Below are 25,592 nucleotides of genomic sequence, written 5' to 3'. Positions count from 1 at the left end.
TCTTTTAAACAAAACTTCAACACAAAAAGTTGAAACTAAGCCCTAGATTTTTAGATATCTTTTGGGAGCAGATACTTCTTAACCTGAAAACATTTTAAAGCTTATATCAAAAATCTTGTTGTTTTATATTTCAAAGTCTTTTAATGAGATTACATGTCATCATTTTCTAACTGAAGAGTCAATGTCCGTTACTGTATCACATCCCTGTTGATGCTTCTCACACTGTTTTTATCATACCAAAAAGTTCAAGCAAACTATTGGTCTACCATTTCATATTGGTGCTTAGGCATGGATGTGACTGAAATTCCAAACAGCTATAGGCCGGCCAGTTATAACCGTACATCTATGTAACAGAAAGTCAACAGAAGGTGTTGACTGATCAGCTGTTTTAATGGTCCTCACAAGCTATAGACTGACCAGTTATAACTGTACTTAGACATCTATGTAACATAAAGCCTACAGAAGGTGTTGACTGATCAGCTGTTTTAATGGTCCTCACAAGCTATAGACTGACCAGTTATAACTGTACTTAGACATCTATGTAACAGGAAGCCTACAGAAGGTGTTGACTGATCAGCTGTTTTAATGGTCCTCACAAGCTATAGACTGACCAGTTATAACTGTACTTTGACATTTATGTAACAGGAAGCCTACAGAAGGTGTTGGCTAACCACCTGTTTTAATGGTCCTCACAAGCTGTGGGTTGACCAGTTCTTATTTGTATTTCTAAGCGTTGGCAGGTATTTGTTGGAATATCACCACAAACTGTGGACCAAGCAGCTCTTATTGGTACCTTAGGCATGTAAAGTCTGCATAAGCTATGAGACTATCTGAGCTCCAAGGGGTACTTAGGCATGTGTATTCACCTGTATGCTTTTGTCATTTGCATGGTTGCTATGGGGATGTTATATCAGATGTATGAAAACAATGATAGTCCATGCATTACTGTTGAAACAGAGCATGCAAATGGCAAATGGATTTTTGTGAAATTATCATTTTCTCATGAAGAAAATATTCAGATATTAACCTGTGTGAATGCATGATTAGAACTGTACCTGTTACATTTAAGTGCATACTATAAAGGCCTGCCTTGTAAGCTTAGCTGTTTTTTGTTGGTGTAAATTGCCAGATAATTGTCAAGAACTTTACAACAAGCATCATACGTACTTGTGAAAACTTAATTCATATTATGTTGTTTTCTGAGACTTGACAATGGATGCAATTAACACAGGACACAAAACATAAAGAGAATTTCTGATGTAGACAGATAACATCTGTATATAACAATTAATCATGAGCATGACTCACCACAATGTACTGAAGCAGCATATGTTTCTCTTATTTCAAAATGTGTTTGCAATAAATTCTACTGGTTTTTTGAATACATGATATTTCGTCGTTTTCATTTTTATTGATTATTTTGCTATTGTCATTATCTAACTTTTCGTTATTTAATATATGTCTTATTGTCCATTTAAGCTTCGTAAAACATAAAAATATTTACAAATAATAATGGCTTTTATCAAACTAACATTCCTTTTAATTCTCATACAAATGATAAGTTGCTGAAAATGTCCCTGGAGTAAAAGACCGAGAAGGAAATTTTATTCTCACCGTTTTAAGTAATTGGTTACAAAGTTAAATAATCAACAAAGATCTTACCATCTACCATTAATTTGAAAATTCTATATATTTGTTTTTATTAGGAAAGAAAATTTTTCTGACATATAGTTATCAATTAATTATGATTAGTCTTCCAATCAGGCATGTATTTAAAGTGACTAAATAGTTCGATTTTTATTTCATAACTGACAAAAAGCATTATAAAATTTAAATATCTGTTAAAAGTTACGCGTTTTCTCCTAATTAGGATATTTTAAAGTTTTCATGAACTTTTTATTGAAAACATCAAAAACTTTAATTAAAATATGAGCAACCCAAGACTAATTCATTTCATTATCGTCTGCAAAGTGTAAACAAAGTGTTTGTGCATTCGTGACGTAGAAATCATAACAAAGCCGTAGGTTACAACCAGGGTTCCAAAAGGTCACGTGATGAACTCTGCTGTCTCTGATCAAAACAGCGAATGGTGGAAGACACAGCAATCAGCATTGACCAGTGTTAGTTTAAAGCTGATAATCTTTATCATTTTTTTTCTCAAAAAGTGCAATAATTTTGTAAACAGTCAAATTTTAGATATTACAAAATTTGCCCAAAATCATACACATTGGAAAAAAAATAATGAAATCAAACCATTTAGTCCTTTAAAGAGAAGATGTTGTCCTTGATAACCATGATAAAGATTGATGGGTGAGTGGCTTGTTGTGATGTAGTTTCTACATGATGTTGTTGGTGTACTTATATAGATATAAATGTGTATATATAATTGGTAAGCAGTGTGTTCATAGCTTACACTGATATGTTTGTCATGTTGTTTTTTCTGCAGTACAAACACTGTTAATGAACCATTCCAGAATAGCCAAAATTTTTAACATTTTGATATAGAAACATATTTCTTTGATCAGTATAAAAAGTAATCATAATTCTGTATGATAGGATTTGATCGTCTGGAATTGTTCATACATCTTTTGCCTGTACTCTGCATTTGATATAATTTTGTCTATTTAGCTGAATAAAATAAACTAACACACAACTGTTCATTTTGTCAATTTTCTCGAGCATTGAGCATTTTGTGCATCAGCTTAAATGTCATGAAATATTAAAGAGCATGTTCTGTTTTCCTGCCCAACATCAAGTTATTTAACGCTGCAGTTGATTTCTCAACTCTTCTTCATTAGAACAACAAGGACTACAAATATCCCAATATGTGTCTGTATATTTTTTGGATCAAAAGTCATCAGATGTGTGTATAAATGACCTTGATTTCAAAAAAGAACATAATTTATTGACTGCCATGTCACATGAATGATCAGGTGAGCATTACAGGTCACAGGGACCTTTTGTTTTCAAAACATTGGAACACATAACGAGCATGATTTTATTGAGATGAAGAATGTCACAGTTTGCGTGTCGTGATGAAAATTGGAAAATGCTTCTCTGTACTTGCATGAGAATTTAGATTATGTACCCAGTGAAATAAACATGGATAGAGAAGCTCTCCTGTTGTTGCCAAACAGTTCAGACTAGTTGGATGATGTTTATCATTAACTGATCGAAAATGTCAGTGTTCATTTTAAAAATATGATTGAAGTATGTTGGGAAGCAACAGAACCTCTCTTCAACAGTAAAATGTTCTTCATATGTCACTACGGGAATAGAAGTGTCTTCCCTGTAGTACAATAACACCTGGGTATTAGACACAAAACTGGTTTGTTTTAGTACCACAGAATACCATAATAATATTTAATCAATTTTTCAATACAACTTAGTGCACAAGGTGCATGGTACGTACCTTACACAACCCTAACAAATTAAGACACTGTGGAGTGTTCAGAGAGGAATTAGACAAACTTACCAAGAAGAAATCAAAAGAAGTATCTTATTTGCACTAGCTGAAATGACCAGGTGAAATGACCGGGTGAAATGCTCATTAAGATTGCTGTGGATGACGTACTTCAAAAACACCCACTTCAGATTGTACTTATTTGACAAAAAATTGGAAACAGTTTTCTCTCTGAGGTTTTAATGGCATAAGTTAATTGTAAAGTGAAGATGTTAATCCTGTTTATAATCCTACCATTTGGATTTTGGATTCTAGATGATAGTGTCAATTATAAAATCAACATTTATCTTAACATTAATTAGTCAAAGAGATACACACAATACAAAAGAATGTCATTTATTTTCAATCAGAGCTTTAGTTCAGTTTAACGAAATTCAGTGTTTAACTAAATCCTCCAATCAGAAATTTAAAGAAATTCAGTGTTTAACTAAATCCTCCAGTCAGAGCTTTAGTTCAGTTTAACGAAATTCAGTGTTTAACTAAATCCTCCAGTCAGAGCTTTAGTTCAGTTTAAAGAAATTCAGTGTTTAACTAAATCCTCCAGTCAGAGCTTTAGTTCAGTTTAATGAAATTCAGTGTTTAACTAAATCCTCCAGTCAGAGCTTTAGTTCAGTTTAAAGAAATTCAGTGTTTAACTAAATCCTCCCGTCAGAGCCTTAGTTCAGTTTAAAGAAATTCAGTGTTTAACTAAATCCTCCCGTCTGAGCCTTAGTTCAGTTTAAAGAAATTCAGTGTTTAACTAAATCCTCCAATCAGAGCTTTAGTTCAGTTTAATGAAATTCAATGTTTAACTAAATCCTCCCGTCTGAGCCTTAGTTCAGTTTAATGAAATTCAGTGTTTAACTAAATCCTCCAATCAGAGCTTTAGTTCAGTTTAAAGAAATTCAGTGTTTAACTAAATCCTCCAGTCAGAGCCTTAGTTCAGTTTAATGAAATTCAGTGTTTAACTAAATCCTCCAGTCAGAGCTTTAGTTCAGTTTAATGAAATTCAGTGTTTAACTAAATCCTCCAGTCAGAGCCTTAGTTCAGTTTAATGAAATTCAGTGTTTAACTAAATCCTCCAGTCAGAGCTTTAGTTCAGTTTAAAGAAATTCAGTGTTTAACTTATAAAAGAAATCAACATCCTTAGTCTTTAGTTCAGTTTAAAGAAATTCAGTGTTTAACTAAATTCCCGTCTGAGCCTTAGTTCAGTTTAATGAAATTCACACACAATTTAATGAAATTCAAAACTAAATCCTCCAATCAGAGCTTTAGTTCAGTTTAAAGAAATGTGTTTAACTAAATCCTCAGTCTGAGCCTTAGTTCAGTTTAATGAAATTCAGTGTTTAACTAAATCCTCAGAGCTTTAGTCAGAGCTTTAGTTCAGTTTAATTCAGTGAAATCCTCCAGTCAGAGCTTTAGTTCAGTTTAATGAAATTCAGTGTTTAACTAAATCCTCCAGTCAGAGCTTTAGTTCAGTTTAATGAAATTCAGTGTTTAACTAAATCCTCCAATCAGAGCTTTAGTTCAGTTTAAAGAAATTCAGTGTTTAACTAAATCCTCCAGTCAGTTCAGTTTAATGAAATTCAGTGTTTAACTAAATAACAGTGTTTAACTAAATCCTCCAATCAGAGCTTTAGTTCAGTTTAAAGAAATTCAGTGTTTAACTAAATCCTCCAGTCTGAGCCTTAGTTCAGTTTAAAGAAATTCAATGTTTAACTAAATCCTCCAATCAGAGCTTTAGTTCAGTTTAATGAAATTCAGTGTTTAACTAAATCCTCCAGTCAGAGCTTTAGTTCAGTTTAAAGAAATTCAGTGTTTAACTAAATCCTCCCGTCTGAGCTTTAGTTCAGTTTAAAGAAATTCAATGTTTCACCAAACCTATGGGGTTTTTTTATCAGTATAAACTTGGTAACTTATGACTGGAGGATTTTAACTTTACATCTAACTTATTTCATCAGATAATTACCTAAATTTGAATGTATTCCTTTTAGGAGAAAATACATTGTGGAATCTTGATTTGAAGTGATGATAATCAGACATTGGTTTTGTTGCACAATTCACACATTGTGTTCTGTGCATGCTCAACTGCAGTCTGATGTATGAAGCCAATTACTCCTGCTTGGCAATAAATTACTCACAATTCAAGGTTTCTTCCCTACAGGGATCTCCAATACTGAAAATTTGTTATCTTAATATGAGAGCTATAGAGGAGAGAAAATAATCCTCTAAATTAGATCGAAATAGAAGTAACCATTTCTTCCATCACAATTTACATGATATAAAAGTTTTATAAATGTGCAATACAATTGTTAAATAACAATCTAAGCTAATACCTGATAAAAGCCCATAATTTTGCTGATCAGCAGATATGCAAACTCATGCTGTTTCATTGATGGCTGCAACTTTACTGTTCTCATGCTATTTCATCAGTATCTTGCTATTTCACCAGTCTCTTGTTATTTCAACAGTGTCTTGCTATTTCACAAGTATCTGCTATTTTATTGGTGTCTGCTATTTTATTGGTGTCTGCTATTTTTATTGGTGTCTGCTATTCCATCCGTGTCTGCTATTTTATTGGTGTCTTCTATTTTATTGGTGTCTGCTATTTTATAGGTGTCTGCTATTTTATTGGTGTCTGCTATTTTATTGGTGTCTGCTATTTTATTGGTGTCTGCTATTTTATTGGTGTCTGCTATTTTATTGTGTCTGCTATTTTATTGGTGTCTGCTATTTTATTGGTGTCTGCTATTTTATTGGTGGCTGCTATTTTATTGGTGTCTGCTATTTTATTGGTGTCTGCTATTTTATTGGTGTCTGCTATTTTATTGGTGGCTGCTATTTTATTGGTGGCTGCTATTTTATTGGTCTTTAAGTTTGAGTCAGAATTGATCTGTTGATCCTTTGGCTGCTTTGTGAGCTAAATACAGAAGATAAGATATCAAATAGCTACAAACACAGATAGATTTACAAACCAGCATGGCATTGGTGTCAGTATAAAACAAATCTCATTTATTAAACAATGGAAGTTCTGTCAGAAAGAAACCTCAATCTATTTCTGATATTATTTTGAATTTCATTAGAAGACAGTTCAGCCCCTGATATTTTTACCATACCACATTCAATTCCATTACAAAATAACAAAACCAAATGCAATTTTCTTTCTATATTGGGAGTGGTAATATTGGACAAGAGTATCTATTGTAACACTATTTGTGTTTGAATAGTCCTCCGTACTGACAGATTGGCACACAGTCTAATAACATCTGACATTCTAGTCATTCACCAACAGATGCACTCTATTGACAGAGGTCAATTCAAAGAGGACACTTGGGACAATTCTTCCAAAGGTCAAGTGGTCATGTCTGTTGACTATTAGGTCCTGTTAGTCATCTCCATCCATTTGCTACTATAATAGGGGTAGATACATCTAGGGAGTACTAATGATATTAATGAGTCCAGTCCTACCAAGGTTTGTAAAGATCACCTACTGACTATGTATAGTGGTTCATCTGACCAGTGCATTGATGTAAAATATACATTATATGGTACCACAGGGCCCTGTAGTTGGTACAGTGGATCACCAGGTAACTGGTATCACAGGGCCCTGTAGTTGGTACAGTGGATCATTTTGTAACTGGTACCACAGGGCCCTGTAGTTGGTACAGTGGATCACCAGGTAGCTGGTATCACAGGTCCCTGTAGTTGGTACAGTGGATCACCAGGTAGCTGGTACCACAGGGCCCTGTAGTTGGTACAGTGGATCACTTTGTAGCTGGTACCACAGGTCCCTGTAGTTGGTACAGTGGATCACCAGGTAGCTGGTACCACAGGGCCCTGTAGTTGGTACAGTGGATCACCAGGTAGCTGGTACCACAGGGCCCTGTAGTTGCTGCAGTGGATCACCAGGTAGCTGGTACCACAGGTCCCTGTAGTTGGTACAGTGGATCACTTTGTACCTGGTACCACAGGGCCCTGTAGTTCCTGCAGTGGATCACTTTGTAGCTGGTACCACAGGTCCCTGTAGTTGGTACAGTGGATCACTTTGTAGCTGGTACCACAGGGCCCTGTAGTTCCTGCAGTGGATCACCAGGTAGCTGGTACCACAGGTCCCTGTAGTTGGTACAGTGGATCACTTTGTAGCTGGTACCACAGGGCCCTGTAGTTGGTACAGTAGATCACTAGAACCATGACACCTTTACAAACAAAAGATCTCCTCCAGCTTTATCTTTGGAGTAAATAAGAGACAATTTAGGGGGGGGGAATGAAAATTGACAGTCTACGGGCTCTGTAAATTAAATTTTTTCATGAATACTAAAATCTGAAAACTCTCAAAAACTGATTATCTACAGTTCCAGATTCAGGTAGTATTAAAGGCCTGAACGTGTTCATTGTTTAAAATGTGGTAAGTTTGTTTGGGATTTATCTTTCCCCAATAAGTAATGTGTAATACTGAATTCTGGTTTTAGATATATATATTGATGTTGTAGTTCTTGCACTGTATGCCTCTCTTGTGTCATCTCCCAAGATGTCAACTCAGCTGTTGTGATGACTGTTCATCCCACTCCTGTGTTTGGTTATAATTTGATGTTAACTCCCAAGATGTAAGCTTGGCTGTTGTGTATTTCTTCCTCTCCTGTGTCTGATTGTACATCTATATTGACATTACCTCTGAGATGAAAGCTTGGCTGTTGAGTGTTCCTCCCTCCACTTTCCCGTGTTGACATGTTCTCTGAGAGGTAGGCTAAGCCTTTCTGTGTTCTCCCCTGTGTGTGGTTGACATTTCTCTCGAGATATCTGGTTGGCTATTGTGTGTACCTTCTTCTCATGTATGGTTGTATATTGATGTTACTTCTTTGAGATGTAAGCTTGGCTGTTGTGTGTTCCTCCCTCTCCTGTGTGTGGTTATGTAATGACATTACCTGTGTTAGATGTCAGCTTAGCTGTTGTGTGTTCCTCCCTCTCCTGTGTGTGGTTATGTAATGACATTACCTGTGCTAGATGTCAGCTTGGCTGTTGTGTGTTCCTCCCTATCCTTTGTGTGGTTGTGAATTGACATTACCTGTGTTAGATGTCAGCTTGGCTGTTGTGTGTTCCTCCCTATCCTTTGTGTGGTTGTGAATTGACATTACCTGTGTTAGATGTCAGCTTGGCTGTTTTGTGTTCCTCCCTCTCCTGTGTGTGGTTGTATCAGGCGTATCTGTACTGGTTTGATATTCTCATTATCAGACATGTTTAGTAGAACCCCAATCATAGACAAAATGTGCCAACAAACTGTTATGTGGGCGAAGGCTTACAATATAAATTACAACATACAGCAGAAGCAAATTAAGCCTTTATATCAGCTGATATCGCTATAACAATCATCAAATCACAAGATTATTTAGGGGACGAGCGAGTAAAACTTAAAAGCTACATCAATCAGCTGGAGCTTTTTGTGTTGTCTGGAACAACCAATGGGAACACTGCCTGCTAAGTGTTGGGTGATAAAACAAAGAGACTGGACAGAGGATCATATTCCCAGAATGGTAGTGTGGCTCCCTGACCAGCATGCTCCCAAACCTTATCTCATCCAGTCTTATCTGCCTGTATGTGCGACTGTTAGATCTGTACAGCAAAGCCCAAGGTTTTTACTTTTCCTTTCCATCCTTCTGGTGGATTCAGACAAGAGATAACACTCTTCAATGGTTGTTTAGTATAGGACTTATTGCTGAACAGTGAATGAAAACGTTATGCTTGTACATTTGAGAACTGTGGAGAGTGGAAATCTTTCTTTATGGTTGGTTGACAATGAAATGGTTTTAAACCAGATTTGTCTAGTTGTCTTAATGGAGCCATATATAGGTAACCCTTAGACAGTATATGACAGTATATCTCTGCTTTTTTGTATATCTTACACTGAAGATTGTTTGTATGATTACTTAATAAATTCATAACCCAGAACCTCGAATTTGTAATGCTACAGCATTGTAAACATTTCTTGAAGAAATATTGAACCTCTAAAATTGCTTTGCTCTCTTTGAATAAAATTGCATCTTTATGAGTCTTTGTCTGTAGATCCAATTCATTCCCCATCTATCAATTATTTCCCTATTTAAGGAAAAACATTAGTTCTTGAATGTTTTATCACTATCTTGATTATCGTTCTCCTTTTTTGACAAGTACAGTTTTTTTGCACTTGTTCATAACCTCCGCTGCCAGCCATCACAAAACAGATATACAGTTAACACACTGTGTTTAATTTTGTCCTGTAAATTCTTAGAGACGGTAAATCTTTATTTAGTTATGGAACTGTTTCTCTGAGTCCTTATTTTGAATAGACTCATTCAATTCTCTTTAGAGAAGGCTAATCCTTATTTGAAATAGAACCATTAAATTCTGATCAGGGAGGACAAGACTTAAGGTTGAATAGAACCATTTAAAGATGGCTAGACCTTATATGGAACAGAACCATCTGTTTCTCCTTTGTTAGAAAGGACAAGTCCTAATTTGGATTAGTCTTTCTTAGACAGAGCAAGTCCTCATTTTGAATAGATGAAATATAATTCTATTTAGAGAGAGCCAGTCCTTATTTGGAATAGAACCATATTATTCTCATCTGCAGAGATGACAAGTTGTTTTTGGAACAGAACCGCATCATTCCTTTAAAGGAGAGTACATGTTATTATATGAAAAAAACAAACATCTAATTCTGATCTTTAAAGAAGGCAAGTCCTTATTTAATTCTCGCCTTAAGGCAGGGAAGATCTCATTTGGAGTAGAACCATCTTATTCTATAGACATGAGTCTATAAATAGCACTTGTATATCTATTAAGATATTGTCTAGACTGTTTTTCCTTTAATTGTAACCAAATCACACTACAAGTAATTGCTCATGACATTTGAAATTCATCAGTTCTTCTATAGTTGATCCATAGTTGAACATCTCTTGAAATTCATACATTTGATTTTCGTACAAGAAAAACTAATGTTGTCATGTATTAAGAATGGATATTCCACACTCTTGTTGATGAGCTTACTCCCGTAGAGGAAGTGAATTCTAGTTTTAACAAATGGCAACAGAGTATGATGTTACCAGCAGATGTCATTGTTTTAGTCATAAAACTTTTTACTGTTTACTGTAATCAAACTATGTAACACCTCTTCTGGGGTTAAGATATTAGCATTTGATATGTAACTCATTGTCAACATATTACAAGGAATTCTTGAGTTAGTCAAGATCTTGACTTCAGTTTAAAGGTCATAAGAGTGTAAAACAGTCTATTTTAACTGCCTGTGTGCCTCTGTATGCTTCACAGTAGTTCTTTAAATATATACTAGTAAATAAGACTTTTACAGGAATATTAAATCCCTGCATGTGATACTACTATAGTTTGAAGTTTGTAAATGACTAATTTACTTTGAATATCAAGCTAAGATAGCAAAACAAGCAGATAATACGCACAGGTTATCTAAAATATCTAGATTCTCGTTTAAATGTGATTTTATGGAATTTATTACAAAAGCATAGATATGGAATGAGAACAAAACACAGCACTGTTTTGCATGACCATACTGATGCTACAGAAAACACTCTGCCACTAATAATTCATCTAAATAGATTGACCTCTTCAACCTTGAGATGTTTCATGACCTTTGGTGGTTTTACCTTGATTGGTATGACCTTGATTAGTTTGACCTTGATTGGTATGACCTTGATTAGTTTGACCTTTAAACAAAAAGTGAAGTCTGTCAATCAGGAATATGACTATAGCAGACCAGTTTTAACCCGATAAATCATGTGATACATTCTTCATTGTGTACTCATGTTTTCATAGAAGTGACATATATATCAGATCATCCTTCAATCAGCATTTCCTCACAGCCCATCGGCCACCAATACTAAACTCTCCTGGGGATGGTAGAATATGTACTTCTGTAATCATTTCTGTTTCAATCAATAAGTGGTTGATCGGAGAAATGCCAGAACTGGTTCACATTTTCCAAAATGCTGTAATATCGTAAGTTTATTTCTGACTAGAATTTCTTGATTGGCATGAAACAGACATCCTTTGACCTTCGGGAAGGAATTTGCTTAGTGAGATATCCTGACAATATCAGATTTGTACATGTCGGCTTGTCTGCTGCACTATTAATGCTGTGCCATTTTGCTGTATCTCAAAGTGGTGCACTGTGGAGCACCAGGTTTTGTCTTCAACAGCTGTTCCAACATATCAGTTACATTATTGGTAGAACACACTTGAGATAGTGGAAGTTTTGAAATTGGACAAGTTCATTTTAATATCAGGAGCTAGAAACCAAATCTGTTTGGATGATGGGAATAAATATATCCATTAGATATTGATCTTGAAGACATCACAGCATGTTGTAGGGAAGATGAGTGTGTTGGATTGCTGATATCACATATATATCACTGGGCATTATTTCTCCTCCTATCCTCAAGACGCCTTGTACAAGTACTTCATTTGAGAATATGTATGATAATACCAATAATTTTAATAGATAATACAGATATTTCTATTTCTCTGGAGGAAAATTACACAGGAGCACGCAGTAAAATATTAAATTGAATGGAAACCTATTTTACTGAAAATTATGTATCATCATGGTTTTTCAGAAGAAATTCTGTTCCATGGACATTATTATATGGATAAATATTCCTCAATAATTCTGCCTATACTTGACAGTTTGTGAACTTGTGAATTATGAATACTCATGTAATTATTGAAAATAAATCCCTTACAGAAAACATCTCGGTAAACTCTCAGAAATTTGAAAGGAATAGAAGTTTACACAAATTTTTATTTAAGAATTGTTCTTTTAGTCGTTCAATGACATACTGCCTCTATCAATTAAAAACATGTATGTGCATGGTCTACACTGACCCCAACAGGTCCGTATCTTGGGGCACTAGTTATCTATTGTGATCCTTTCATTTGTCCACTAGACTGTAAAGGCAAAGAGTAAAATGATGAAAGTCCACATAGAAAATGTCATTTAACAGTCTTGTGTAAATGGGAAAGACCATTTGATTTTTGTGTCATCTGCCAAAGGCGACATAAAGGTATCACTTTATATCACCAGTGGAGCTGTCGTCCCCACAAAGGTTTTTCCATAACTTGAATTCACTTTGGCTGATCTACCTCAACTTCATACAGTGCTTCCTTATCAGAAGTGCTTCCTTGGATTGCTCTTGAGGTTTGAAGGTCAAAGGTCAAGGACAGTGTTACCATATATAGGAGATTGTTTTTATAAGGTTACTAGAGTTTTACTGGTACAATTACACTAAACTGCAGTGCTTCCTCACCAAAGGGGCTTGCTTTGGATTGCTTTTCAGGTCAAAAGGTCAAAGATCAAGGTCATTGTAGCTGTAAAAAAATGGTTTTGTGTGATTACTTGAGTTTTCTGTGGACAATTAGACACAAACATCATACATTGCTTCTTAACCAAAGGGGCTTGTTTGAGATTGCTTTTAAGATGGGTTGTCCCACTTCCTCTCATATCAGTATTTTTTTTTTTTTTTTTAATTCTAATTCTGCATGTAATTGTGATACCGGGTATACAGATCTATCCTCAGGATTCAGTTTGACACTTTACATCTAATCTGTAAGTTTACTCATCATATCTCAAACAAATGGACAAATTATATAAATGGAATAAATACAATGAATATCTATGACTATTGTTCCATAAATCTCATCTCCAGAAAACTTGCTGAGCAGGCAACACATTCACTTCCCTGGAGTTCTTGACTAAGAAATATCTGCAGCAATAAATACTGCAGGTATAGAGAAAATGGCAATGTCAGAAAATTGAGGTTTCAAATAACAAATTTTAAAATTAAATCCTTGAAAATAATGTGGATTAAATGACTGTCTGGAACAGCTTCCTGTATGGGAAAGAGTGTCCAAAATAAGTACTGTATAGACATACACATTGTTGAGGCTGATTCAACCCTGCAGCACTCTAAATCAGGACTATTTAAGTAGGGATCACTTGAATCAGAGAAACAAAAGCTGAGAATATACTAGATGGCTTTGGAAGGTTAAATGTCTCTGTACCAGTGACAATAAATATCTCAGCAGGCTATATACAGGGTTAGCCCTCTGATGGGACCAGAACTGTAGGGCATACTACCCACATCAATCTTGTTAAACATGGGTTCCACTGATGGCAAAGACGATCTAACTACAACAGTGCTGACATTTTAAAACAACTTCTCAGCTGCTATCTTTTCTTTACTTACTAAATAACTTTTGTTGGCTTTCAAAAATATATTTAGTTTAAATTTGATAATGTAAAACACCATGACATACAGGCTCATTTACTGCCTCAGCTCAAAATCAGGTCTCTGTGTTATCATAAAGACTAAGGAAAGTTTTATTTTAATCAAGACATTTCAATGTACAGATCAACTTTCAAGAATTCATTGTTAGAAATTGGTTTCCACGAAGGCAAATCACCAGATTTTTGAAGTGGCAAACTTACACAAGCTGGGAAAATAAAAGATATCAAAGTTGCTGACAATGTCTAGAGTTAATGTGCTTCACAGTGTGAACTGTGCGATATTGGCTGGAAGGAGATTGAGCACTAGGGTGGGACTGTCGATGGGAAGGATGGCATGGAATTGTAAGCCCCCAAGATGTTTTTATCCCTCATCTCCTGTACCAATTAATGTACATCCGATATGCAGAAACACATTATAGGGCTAGGATCCATTTGTTACCTCTTTCTTTACTCGTAAGATACAAGCAGGATTGCCAGGAGCCATAAACTTAACTGTGTGATATCTGAGGAGTTATGTCTTGTCTTATTCTAACAATAGAAAATGCTCTACTGGTATTTACTCAGCATCTCAATAAAAACTCAAGCCATCAATTAAAAAGAAGGTTAAATCATAATTATACCGATTCCTATATTAGCAAAATTGATAAAAGAGATCAACATATCCTTAAATCAGAGAGGGTGTTCTGTCATTACAAGTAGAATTGTATCATTACAGACCCTGAAATTGTGTAATTAATAGGAGTTTTAAACTCATCAGATTTGATAGATGTAATTAAAACCTAGCTCATTATAAAAGTAGGATTTGTTCACCCATGTAACACCAATGTTTTAAGTTACTATTGACAGAACTGGAACAGAGTTTTCCATCATATCTGACTGCTGTAATCTGTAAACATTCTCCTTAATCATTCTTAATTAGATGACAAACAGACAATTACCTGCTATTATAGCCCTACATCTTATAAATTTCTTCTCCAATTAGATATCTAAAACTGCTCCAAAGCTTGCTTCTATGGAAACAAAAAAGTTTTAATTCAAAGTGAATGTGATAAGCTTGGCCAATTAGTGAACATGGCAGCACAAAGTAAACATGTCAGCAGAAATTTGTGTGAGAGTTTTAGCTGATCTGGTATGTATCATTATAGAGTGTACTTCACACAGGAACTCTGAACCCATATAAGACTATATCAGTACAAATGTGAGAGGTTCAGCTGGTCTGGACTGTATCATTGAAATGTACTTCACACAGGAACTCAGGACCTGTATTAGACAACAGACAGGTGTGGATCATTGGGAAGTTAGACAGAAAGACAAAAATTGATCATTGGGATGTTAGACAGACATTGATCATCAGGTTGTGAGACAGAAAGACGACTGTTGATAATTGGGAGTTAGACAGACAGACACGGATCATTGGGAAGTTAGACAAACAGGAAGCAAGGCAAAAGACATTAAGAAGTTAAACAGACAGGAAGCAAGCAGACAGACACAGATCATTGGGCAGTTAGACAAACAGGAAGCAAGCAGACAGACATTGATTATTGGGAAATTAGACAAACAGGAAGCAAGCAGACAGACACAGATCATTGGGCAGTTAGACAAACAGGAAGCAAGCAGACAGACATTGATTATTGGGCAGTTAGACAAACAGGAAGCAAGCAGACAGACACAGATCATTGGGATGTTAGACAAACAGATAGACATTGATCATTTAGAAGTTTGGGAGACAAACAGACAGAGCGATATGAATCATTGGGATGTTAGACAAACAGATAGACATTGATCATTTAGAAGTTTGGGAGATGATCAGACAGAGAGATGTGAATCATTGGGATGTTAGACAAACAGATAGACATTGATCATTTAGAAGTTTGGGAGATGAACAGAGAGAGGTGAATCATTGGGATGTTAGACAAACAGACAGACATTGATCATTTAGAAGTTTGGGAGATGAACAGAGAGAGGTGAATCATTGGGATGTTAGACAGACATGGATTACTGAGAAGCTCTACAACAATTGTTAATGTCCTTTTCTGGATACTTATTTTGATGCAATCAAATTTTATTCAACGTTCACCTTTTGGCAAATTAACACAACGATGATATGCTTTATCGTCAACAGGAACTGTAATTAACATAATCAATTAAATCTAATTCTTTCAATGCAAAATTTTATTGCTAAAATGAGATTACCACTAGAAGATATATTTGTTAGCGTTGTTTCCATTACTTGTTGGCTAATTGACCAAAATATGTAATTTAATGTGTTGTATCTCAATAAGATGATGTCCTTCACCACACTTGATATGATACTGAATACTTTAAAATCATGTATTTTGGCATTTAGTTTGGTTTAGTCTAGTTCTCAAATTCACTGGTACTGTAATCCATGTAAAAGTCATCTGTTTATCATTTTGTGGACGTAAAAGTACGTGGAGTCAGAGTACCTATGAATTCCATGAAAATAAATCCCTCACGAAAATAAATGTTTTACAGTTGTTTGAAGTCAAAGAATGAATTAAAACTCCTTGTTAGGATCCAAACAATTTTATAATCATACTGATGTTAGTAAATATGTTGGAAAGAGTTAACTCCCCTAGGTGTCTCGCACAAGGCATCTGTAAAGATGGAAGAAGAAAGCATCAAATGACTGCAGGATATGGTGGGTCTTATCTTGTAGTTTGCAAGCATCTGTAACAGGGTTTATTGTGTTAATTGCTTCAGGAAATGAAGGGCATGTCATCAGTACAGTAATTTCATAGTACAGCTTAAAAAAACAGAATGAATATCTTATTGTCCAAATGACATCCTTCACTGACACATCTACTATCTTAATTGTGATTTGCTGGGTACCTAGCTGTATGAATTGGCAGCAACATCTGCCAAAAAGAGTTTAATACAGCCCATGCCGATAGCAGAGACATATAATGTATTCTCTATTTTGTGCAATGCTGTGTTTTTATGTCAGTTTTAGCTTAGAGACTCAGCTTATACACTTGTCTATAGATGGATGGAACCACATGTGCCATAATTTTTTGAAATGTCAGCTGTAATCTGCTATGGTACAAAATTGATACAGAAACTAAAAAATTATGTCAAAATATATAATTTTGTATCACACACCTTACTGAGGGCCAGAGTTCATACTTATCAGAGGTCATGCAGATCAAAATTAAAGTACACTTATTATGGGTCAGGGGTCAGAGTATACCAGAGGTCAGAGTTCAGTGTATTCTTAATAGTGGTCAAAGTTCATTGTATAACCAAACTAGTGGTCAGGGTTCAGTATACACTTGATAGAAGTCAGGGTTCAATATATACACACTAATGGTCAGGGTACAATATATCCATACTAATGGTCAGGGTTCTGTTTATACATACTAATGGTCAGGGTTCTGTGTATACATACTAATGGTCAGGGTTCTGTGTATACATACTAATGGTCTGTACTAACAGGTCAGTGTTCTGTATACATGGTCAGGGTTCTGTGTACATACTAATGGTCACAATACTAATGGTCAGGGTTCAATATATACATACTAATGGTCAGGGTTCTGTGTATACATACTAATGGTCAGGGTTCAATATATACATACTAATGGTCAGGGTTCTGTGTATACATACTAATGGTCAGGGTTCTGTGTATACATACTAATGGTCAGGGTTCAATGTATACATACTAATGGTCAGGGTTCTGTGTATACATACTAATGGTCAGGGTTCTGTGTATACATACTAATGGTCAGGGTTCAATATATACATACTAATGGTCAGGGTTCTGTGTATACATACTAATGGTCAGGGTTCTGTGTATACATACTAATGGTCAGGGTTCTGTGTATACATACTAATGGTCAGGGTTCTGTGTATACATACTAATGGTCAGGGTTCAGTATATACATACTAATGGTCAGGGTTCTGTGTATACATACTAATGGTCAGGGTTCTGTGTATACATACTAATGGTCAGGGTTCTGTGTATACATACTAATGGTCAGGGTTCAGTATATACATACTAATGGTCAGGGTTCTGTGTATACATACTAATGGTCAGTGTTCTGTGTATACATACTAATGGTCAGGGTTCTGTGTATACATACTAATGGTCAGGGTTCAATATATACATACTAATGGTCAGGGTTCAATATATACATACTAATGGTCAGGGTTCTGTGTATACATACTTATGGTCTTACAGCCAAATTCAGCTTTGTAGTTCAATTTAAATGCACATCAAATTTAGATTTTCTAATCAGATTTGGATGCTGAGTACATGTACTTCAGGTGTACTTTCTTTTGGTAATTTTCATTAATTCAATTATTTTAAATACAATAAGTAAAGGTTAATGTATTGCTTGCCCCTACACTTGTGTACAATATTTGTGTCCTTATACGTGGCTATATTTTGGATTAGAAGTAAAAACTCCAGTGTCGGTAGAGACTACAGAGATTGTTGAAATTGAGACTTAGCACTTTCATCTTTATCATTGCCCCTGAAAGGTCAAAGAGAAGTTACTAAGGTAACAGAAACAAGATGGAGGATCTACATTTCTGGCTCTATAAGGGCTGATGTGGTGTTTATAGTACTGGAGTGTCTAAAAATGGATTCTTGTGACACCAGTCTATATGAACCTATCAAATGGATGTGCTGTCAAACTGACTAGAACAACTCAGTTTTAAAGTTGGTATGTAATAGGCAGAATTTTGTCTCTTCTCCAAGTGGGAATGGTGCTGCTTTTAATAATTCAGGCAATCAAATAGACAGATGCTAACCAATGCTGTTGGAACTACAGAACAGGAGACCTCAGAGATATAGATTTTCTCTTACAAGAATGGGATTGTTCAATCCCATGAAAATACATAACCATTAGACCAAACAAAAAAATACAGTCTATGTTTCTTCCTAATCCAGTTAGTCCATGCATCAAGTAAACTTCTGTAGTCCATGCATCAAGTTAACTTCTGTATCCAGCTTCTCTCCAAATCCAGGTACCCTCTGTATCCAGCTACCCTCTATAACCAGCTGCCCTTTATATCCAGCTACTCTCTATATCCAGGTACCCTATATATCCAGCTACCCTCTGTATCCAGCTACCCTCTATATCTAGCTACCCTCTGTGTCCAGGTAACCTATATATCCAGGTATCCTATATATCCAGCTACCCTCTATATCTAGCTACCCTCTGTGTCCAGGTAACCTATATATCCAGGTACCCTATATATCCAGCTACCCTCTGTATCCAGCTACCCTCTATATCTAGCAACCCTCTGTGTCCAGGTAACCTATATATCCAGCTACCCTCCGTATCCAGCTGCCCTCTATATCCAGCTACCCACTAAATCCAGCTACACTCTATATCAAGCTACCCTCTATATCCATCTACACTCTATATCAAGCTACCCTCTATATCCATCTACACTCTATATCAAGCTACCCTCTATATCCAGCTACATTTTATATCCAGCAACTCTCTGTATCCAGCTACCCTCTATAACCAGCTACACACTGTATCCAGCTACTCTCTATATCCAGGTACCCTATATATCCAGCTACCCTCTGTATCCAGCTACCCTCTATATCTAGCTACCCTCTGTGTCCAGGTAACCTATATATCCAGGTAACCTATATATCCAGGTACCCTATATATCCAGCTACCCTCTGTATCCAGCTACCCTCTGTATCCAGCTACCCTCTATACCCAGCTACCCTCTGTATCCAGCTACCATCTGCATTAAACTTATGCAGGATCTAGCTCATCTCTCATTAAGAAAACAGGGTATGTGGTAATTTCCAGCACCCTTCCTATTGGACTCACGAATTGTGCTTATTGAACCCATTCCATGGTCATAAGATGAAACAAAAATTTGCACTTTTCCATCTTCTCAGTGTATATACATAACACTATGTTTGACCTATGTTCAGCATTCACTCACACAAGAAAATTATGGGTCATGTCCTCAGACCTCAATAAGCTAAAGTCTATATATTTGGTACTGTATTGCTTTCTGCTTGACATTAAATAGCTCATGAGTTGATGGTAAGGACTGTTAAGCCAATTGTAAGTGCAATGTGAATAGGTGAGGTGTCATGTTAACATGTTCAGGTCTTGACATTTCAGTATGATGACACTATAAAACAGCCCTTCAGTGGTCTCATCATCTGCAGTTAAAATTTTTAGTATGAACTTAGCTGTTTTTAGGACATACACAACTCAAGACAATCGGAAAATCAAGCATTGGATAGTGTGACAACTGGATATTGGTGACTAGATTACAAATCACTGGATTATTGGTATCTGGATTAGCAATCTCTGGATAAGTGGTGAGAGGATGAAGGAATCAATGGATTAGTAGTGACTGGATAAAGGAATCACTGGATTAGTGGTGACTGGATAAAGTAATCACTGGATTAGTAGTGACTGGATAAAGGAATCACTGGATTAGTGGTGAGAGGATGAAGGAATCACTGGATTAGTAGTGACTTGATTAAGAATCACTGAATAATTAGTGACTGGATAAAGGAATCACTGGATTAGTAGTGACTGGATAAAGGAATCACTGGATTAGTGGTGAGAGGATGAAGGAATCACTGGATTAGTAGTGACTTGATTAAGAATCACTGAATAATTAGTGACTGGATAAAGGAATCACTGGATTAGTAGTGACTGGATAAAGAAATCACTGGAATAGTAGTGACTGGATAAAGGAATCACTGGATTAGTGGTGAGAGGATGAAGGAATCACTGGATTAGTAGTGACTAGATTAAGAATCACTGAATAATTAATGACTGGATAAAGGAATCACTGGATTAGTAGTGACTGGATAAAGAAATCACTGGAATAGTAGTGACTGGATAAAGGAATCACTGGATTAGTGGTGACTGAGGATGAAGGAATCACTGGATTAGTAGTGACTGGATTAAGAATCACTGAATAATTAGTGACTGGATAAAGTAATCACTGGATTAGTAGTGACTGGATAAAGGAATCACTGGATTAGTAGTGACTGGATAAAGGAATCACTGGATTAGTGGTGAGAGGATGAAGGAATCACTGGATTAGTAGTGACTGGATTAAGAATCACTGAATAATTAGTGACTGGATAAAGGAATCACTGGATTAGTAGTGACTGGATAAAGGAATCACTGGATTAGTGGTGAGAGGATGAAGGAATCACTGGATTAGTAGTGACTTGATTAAGAATCACTGAATAATTAGTGACTGGATAAAGGAATCACTGGATTAGTAGTGACTGGATAAAGAAATCACTGGAATAGTAGTGACTGGATAAAGGAATCACTGGATTAGTGGTGAGAGGATGAAGGAATCACTGGATTAGTAGTGACTAGATTAAGAATCACTGAATAAGTAGTGACTGGATTAAGAATCACTGGATTAGTAGTGACTGGATAAAGGTATAACTGGATCAGTGTAAATAGGTTAGGTAGGACTCACTTGGTTAGTTGTGACTGGATTAGGAATCACAGGATTAGTGGTGACTGGATAAAGGAGTCACTGGATTAGTAGTGACTGGATAAAGGAGTTACTGGATTAGTAGTGAGGGGATAAAGGAATCACAGGATTAGTGGTGACTGGATTAGGAATCACTTGGTTAGTGGTGACTGGATTAGGAATCGCTGAAAAAGGTATAACTGGATCAGTGTAAATAGATTAGGACTCGCTTGATTAATGGTTATTGAATTGGGAAAAGGTGGACCAGTGGCTAATAGATTAGGAATGGCTAGATTAGTGGGTGTATGGATTTTAAATCACTGGGTTAGGGGTAAATGTATTAGTGTTGGTTTAACTAGAGGTGACTAAATTAGAATTAAATAGATCATGAGTGACTAGATTTATCATTCAAAATGTCCTTTTATTGGTTAGAGCAGGCAGTGAAGAAACAATTCCAAATTTTGTTTTGTTGTTCAGAACAGGCAGGGAACAAATGATCCAAATCTACCATTTATGATCACATCTCAATATTTGATCTTTGATAATCATTACCAGCCTAATTCTGTACCCCTATCAAGTTTCTACAGATATGTACCATGACCACTTAAGTCCAATTCGAACAAAGTAGCAAACAAAGAATATCGTTTGAAAAATACTGAATATATTAAAAAAAAAGTTCAATTTAGATTTAAATTTGATTACTGATCAATAAAGCTTGATATTCTAATACCAGGGAAAGCATCCTATCACTCAGCATAATAACTGTTTCAGCTCCTTACCACTGTGATGATATAACATACATAGTATATGATAAACTTACACAAATACTAGTGTAAAGTACAAATGATGGCTATACTTATCTTCTGTTAGTAAATCTGTTTTACACCATGTTTTACAGATAAACCTAATTGTATCTAAAACTCTCAGATTACCTGCTGTAAGCCTTAAATAATGTGTTTTTCATACTGTGTAATTTATCCCTTGCCCTAAAGGCATAAATTCAATTTTATTTAACATTAAATTATAATTTGTCAAACCAATGTTTTCTTTCCTGCAGTCAAATCGACTTTCAAATCTGAAGAACATTAAAAGCCATGTTTACTCTGGCTGTTGGCACTAATGCTGCCTAATGATTTACTCAACTCAAACTAATTTAAATTTAAGCCTCTGTAGCATGGGATAAAGTGCAATTCACTGCTAAACTTTCTAAATACACTGTAAAACATGGCTTCAATTTTGTACAGTAAACTTTTTTAAATTCAGCTTTTTAAATTAAATCCTAATTGGATTTGAAATTGAATAAAACACTAAAGTTAAATACAGATTTATCAAGGAAGATTTTGAGTATGTGTAATACTGTTTTCAGCTTCTCCTGTACCTTAGGGAATTGGAACATAGCTTGTATTTCCTTCCTAAAACACCATGCAGCATAGTACAAGTTAACATTCTTCACTGTAGAAGTAGGAATATATACTGAATGTGGAGTGTTCTATCACTGTAGAAGTAGGAATATATACTGAATGTGGAGTGTTCTCCACTGTAGAAGTAGGAATATATACTGAATGTGGAGTGTTCTACACTGTAGAAGTAGGAATATATAATGAATGTGGAGTGTTCTATCACTGTAGAAGTAGGAATATATACTGAATGTGGAGTGTTCTATCACTGTAGAAGTAAGAATATATACTGAATGTGGAGTGTTCTACACTGTAGAAGTAGGAATGTAGGAATATATACTGAATGTGGAGTGTTCTATCACTGTAGAAGTAAGAATATATACTGAATGTGGAGTGTTCTATCACTGTAGAAGTAGGAATGTAGGAATATATACTGAATGAAGAATGAAGCTTAGAGGCTATAGTGCCACCTCTGGTGTTTTACCTAGTGAGGAATGAAGCTTAGAGGCTATAGTGCCACCTCTGGTGTTTACCTAGTGAGGAATGAAGCTTAGAGGCTATAGTGCCACCTCTGGTGTTTACCTAGTGAGGAATGAAGCTTAGAGGCTATAGTGCCACCTCTGGTGTTTACCTAGTGAGGAATGAAGCTTAGAGGCTATAGTGCCACCTCTGGTGTTTACCTAGTGAGGAATGAAGCTTAATAGACTGTAGGTCCACCTCACTTTGCTACCTGGTGAATAATGAAGATTATAAGCTATGGCATCACCTCTGGTTCTTATTAGTGAAGATACCACCTCCATTAGTTACCTAGTTAGGGAAGTTGTAATGCCTCACAGGGTTACCTTGTTGGAGATGAAGCTGAGGAACTGTTGTACTGTCGCCAGTGGTTACCTTGTTAGGGATGAAGCTGAGGAACTGTTGTACGGTCTCAAAGTGGTTACCTTATTAGGGATGAAGCTGAGGAACTGTTGTACTGTCTCCAGTGGTTATCTTGTTAGGGATGAAGCTGGGGCACTGTTGTACTGTCTCCATTGGTTACCTTGTTAGGGATGAAGCTGAGGAACTGTTGTACTGTCTCCAGTGGTTATCTTGTTAGGGATGAAGCTGAGGAACTGTTGTACTGTCTCCATTGGTTACCTTGTTAGGGATAAAGCTGAGGAACTGTTGTACTGTCTCCATTGGTTACCTTGTTAGGGATGAAGCTGAGGAACTGTTGTACTGTCTCCAGTGGTTATCTTGTTAGGGATGAAGCTGGGGCACTGTTGTACTGTCTCCATTGGTTACCTTGTTAGGGATGAAGCTGAGGAACTGTTGTACTGTCTCCAGTGGTTACCTTGTTAGGGATGAAGCTGAGGAACTGTTGTACTGTCTCCATTGTTACCTTGTTAGGGATAAAGCTGAGGAACTGTTGTACTGTCTCCATTGGTTACCTTGTTAGAGATGAAACCCTATGGGATGTTGACAATTTGATTTATTGAATACTAAGTATGATTTTTCCAGGAACTAGGTGAATACCTATGAAAAGAATCCTTTTATTCAATAATTCCGTAATATTATACATCTTCATTACATCTTGAATAAGAAAATAAGCTTAAGGTTTAAAATTCTCTGCGTAAAGTTTTAGTAGTAGATCAATGGAACGGTAAGAATTGAGAAGTAATGGTATCTTAATACATCCTCAGTCTATGATTTGTGGAGATGGTTGACTGGCAAGGTTGGGAAACAGCTGAATTCTATCTAATGCTGGCTGTGTGGTCTATACCTTCATGTGGGGAAACCTTCAATAGACCTTGTCCGTGTTAAATTGTCTGTGTCATTGTCCCTGTACAGTCAGCACAGTCCATAAAAGTTAGCAGCATGCAGAAGAAATGTCCCTACTTTGGTTTGATAGGTCTGTGAGTGTATATCAGATTCTAATGAATGCACTTACATAGTGATTTTAAGATTAGAGATATTATATTTTGAGAATTGTCTAATTGAAACCACTGATAAAAAGACGATTTCAAGGGAAAAACCACATTGAATCAAATAAAAATTTGGATATCAAAACATTTCAGAGGATTTTAATAAGGATATCTTAACATTCAAGAGGATTTAATTAAGACATTAAAACAATACAGAGATTTGTAATAGGACATTAAAACACTCCCGATGATTTTAGACAGGACATTAGAAAACTTAAAAAAAATTCAATGAGGATATTAGAAAACTTCAGATGATTACGATAAGGATATTAATACAACCCTTCAGATTTTTCATTAGCATTTTAACACTCAGTGAGATTTTGATTAGATTATTAACTTTTGTTAAGGATACTTTTGTTAACCCTCAGGTGAGTTTCAGTAAGGATATTAACCCTCAAGTGAGTTTCAGTAAGGATATTAACCCTCAAGTGAGTTTCAGTTACAATATTAACCCTCAAGTGAGTTTCAGTAAGGATATTAACCCTCAAGTGAGTTTCAGTAAGGATATTAACTGTCAAGTGAGTTTCAGTTACAATATTAACCCTCAAGTGAGTTTCAGTAAGGATATTAACCCTCAAGTGAGTTTCAGTAAGGATATTAACCCTCAAGTGAGTTTCAGTAAGGATATTAACCCTCAAGTGAGTTTCAGTTACAATATTAACCCTCAAGTGAGTTTCAGTAAGGATATTAACCCTCAAATGAGTTTCAGTAAGGATATTAACCCTCAAGTGAGTTTCAGTTACAATATTAACCCTCAAGTGAGTTTCAGTTACAATATTAACCCTCAAGTGAGTTTCAGTAAGTATATTAACCCTCAAGTGAGTTTCAGTTAAGATATTCACTCTCAAGTGAGTTTCAGTTACGATATTAACCCTCAAGTGAGTTTCAGTTAAGATATTCACTCTCAAGTGAGTTTCAGTTACGATATTAACCCTCCAGTGAGTATCAGTAAGGATATTAACCGTCAAGTGAGTTTCAGTTAAGATATTCACTCTCAAGTGAGTTTCAGTTACGATATTAACCCTCAAGTGAGTTTCAGTAAGGATATT

General features: G+C 35.8%; 1 protein-coding gene across 3 annotated transcripts in view; it reads left to right on the top strand.

Moving 5' to 3' along the window:
- Positions 1-25,592, top strand: part of LOC132556909 (uncharacterized) — an 87,422-nt gene that overhangs the window by 34,776 nt on the left and 27,054 nt on the right. The window lies entirely within an intron of this gene.

This window comes from Ylistrum balloti, unplaced genomic scaffold, assembly GCF_031769215.1.
Source record: "Ylistrum balloti isolate Yb309-2 unplaced genomic scaffold, AGI_CSIRO_Ybal_v1 Utg370600, whole genome shotgun sequence".
In the NCBI taxonomy this organism is placed as follows: domain Eukaryota; kingdom Metazoa; phylum Mollusca; class Bivalvia; order Pectinida; family Pectinidae; genus Ylistrum; species Ylistrum balloti.
This window is presented reverse-complemented; position numbering and strand designations above follow the sequence as displayed.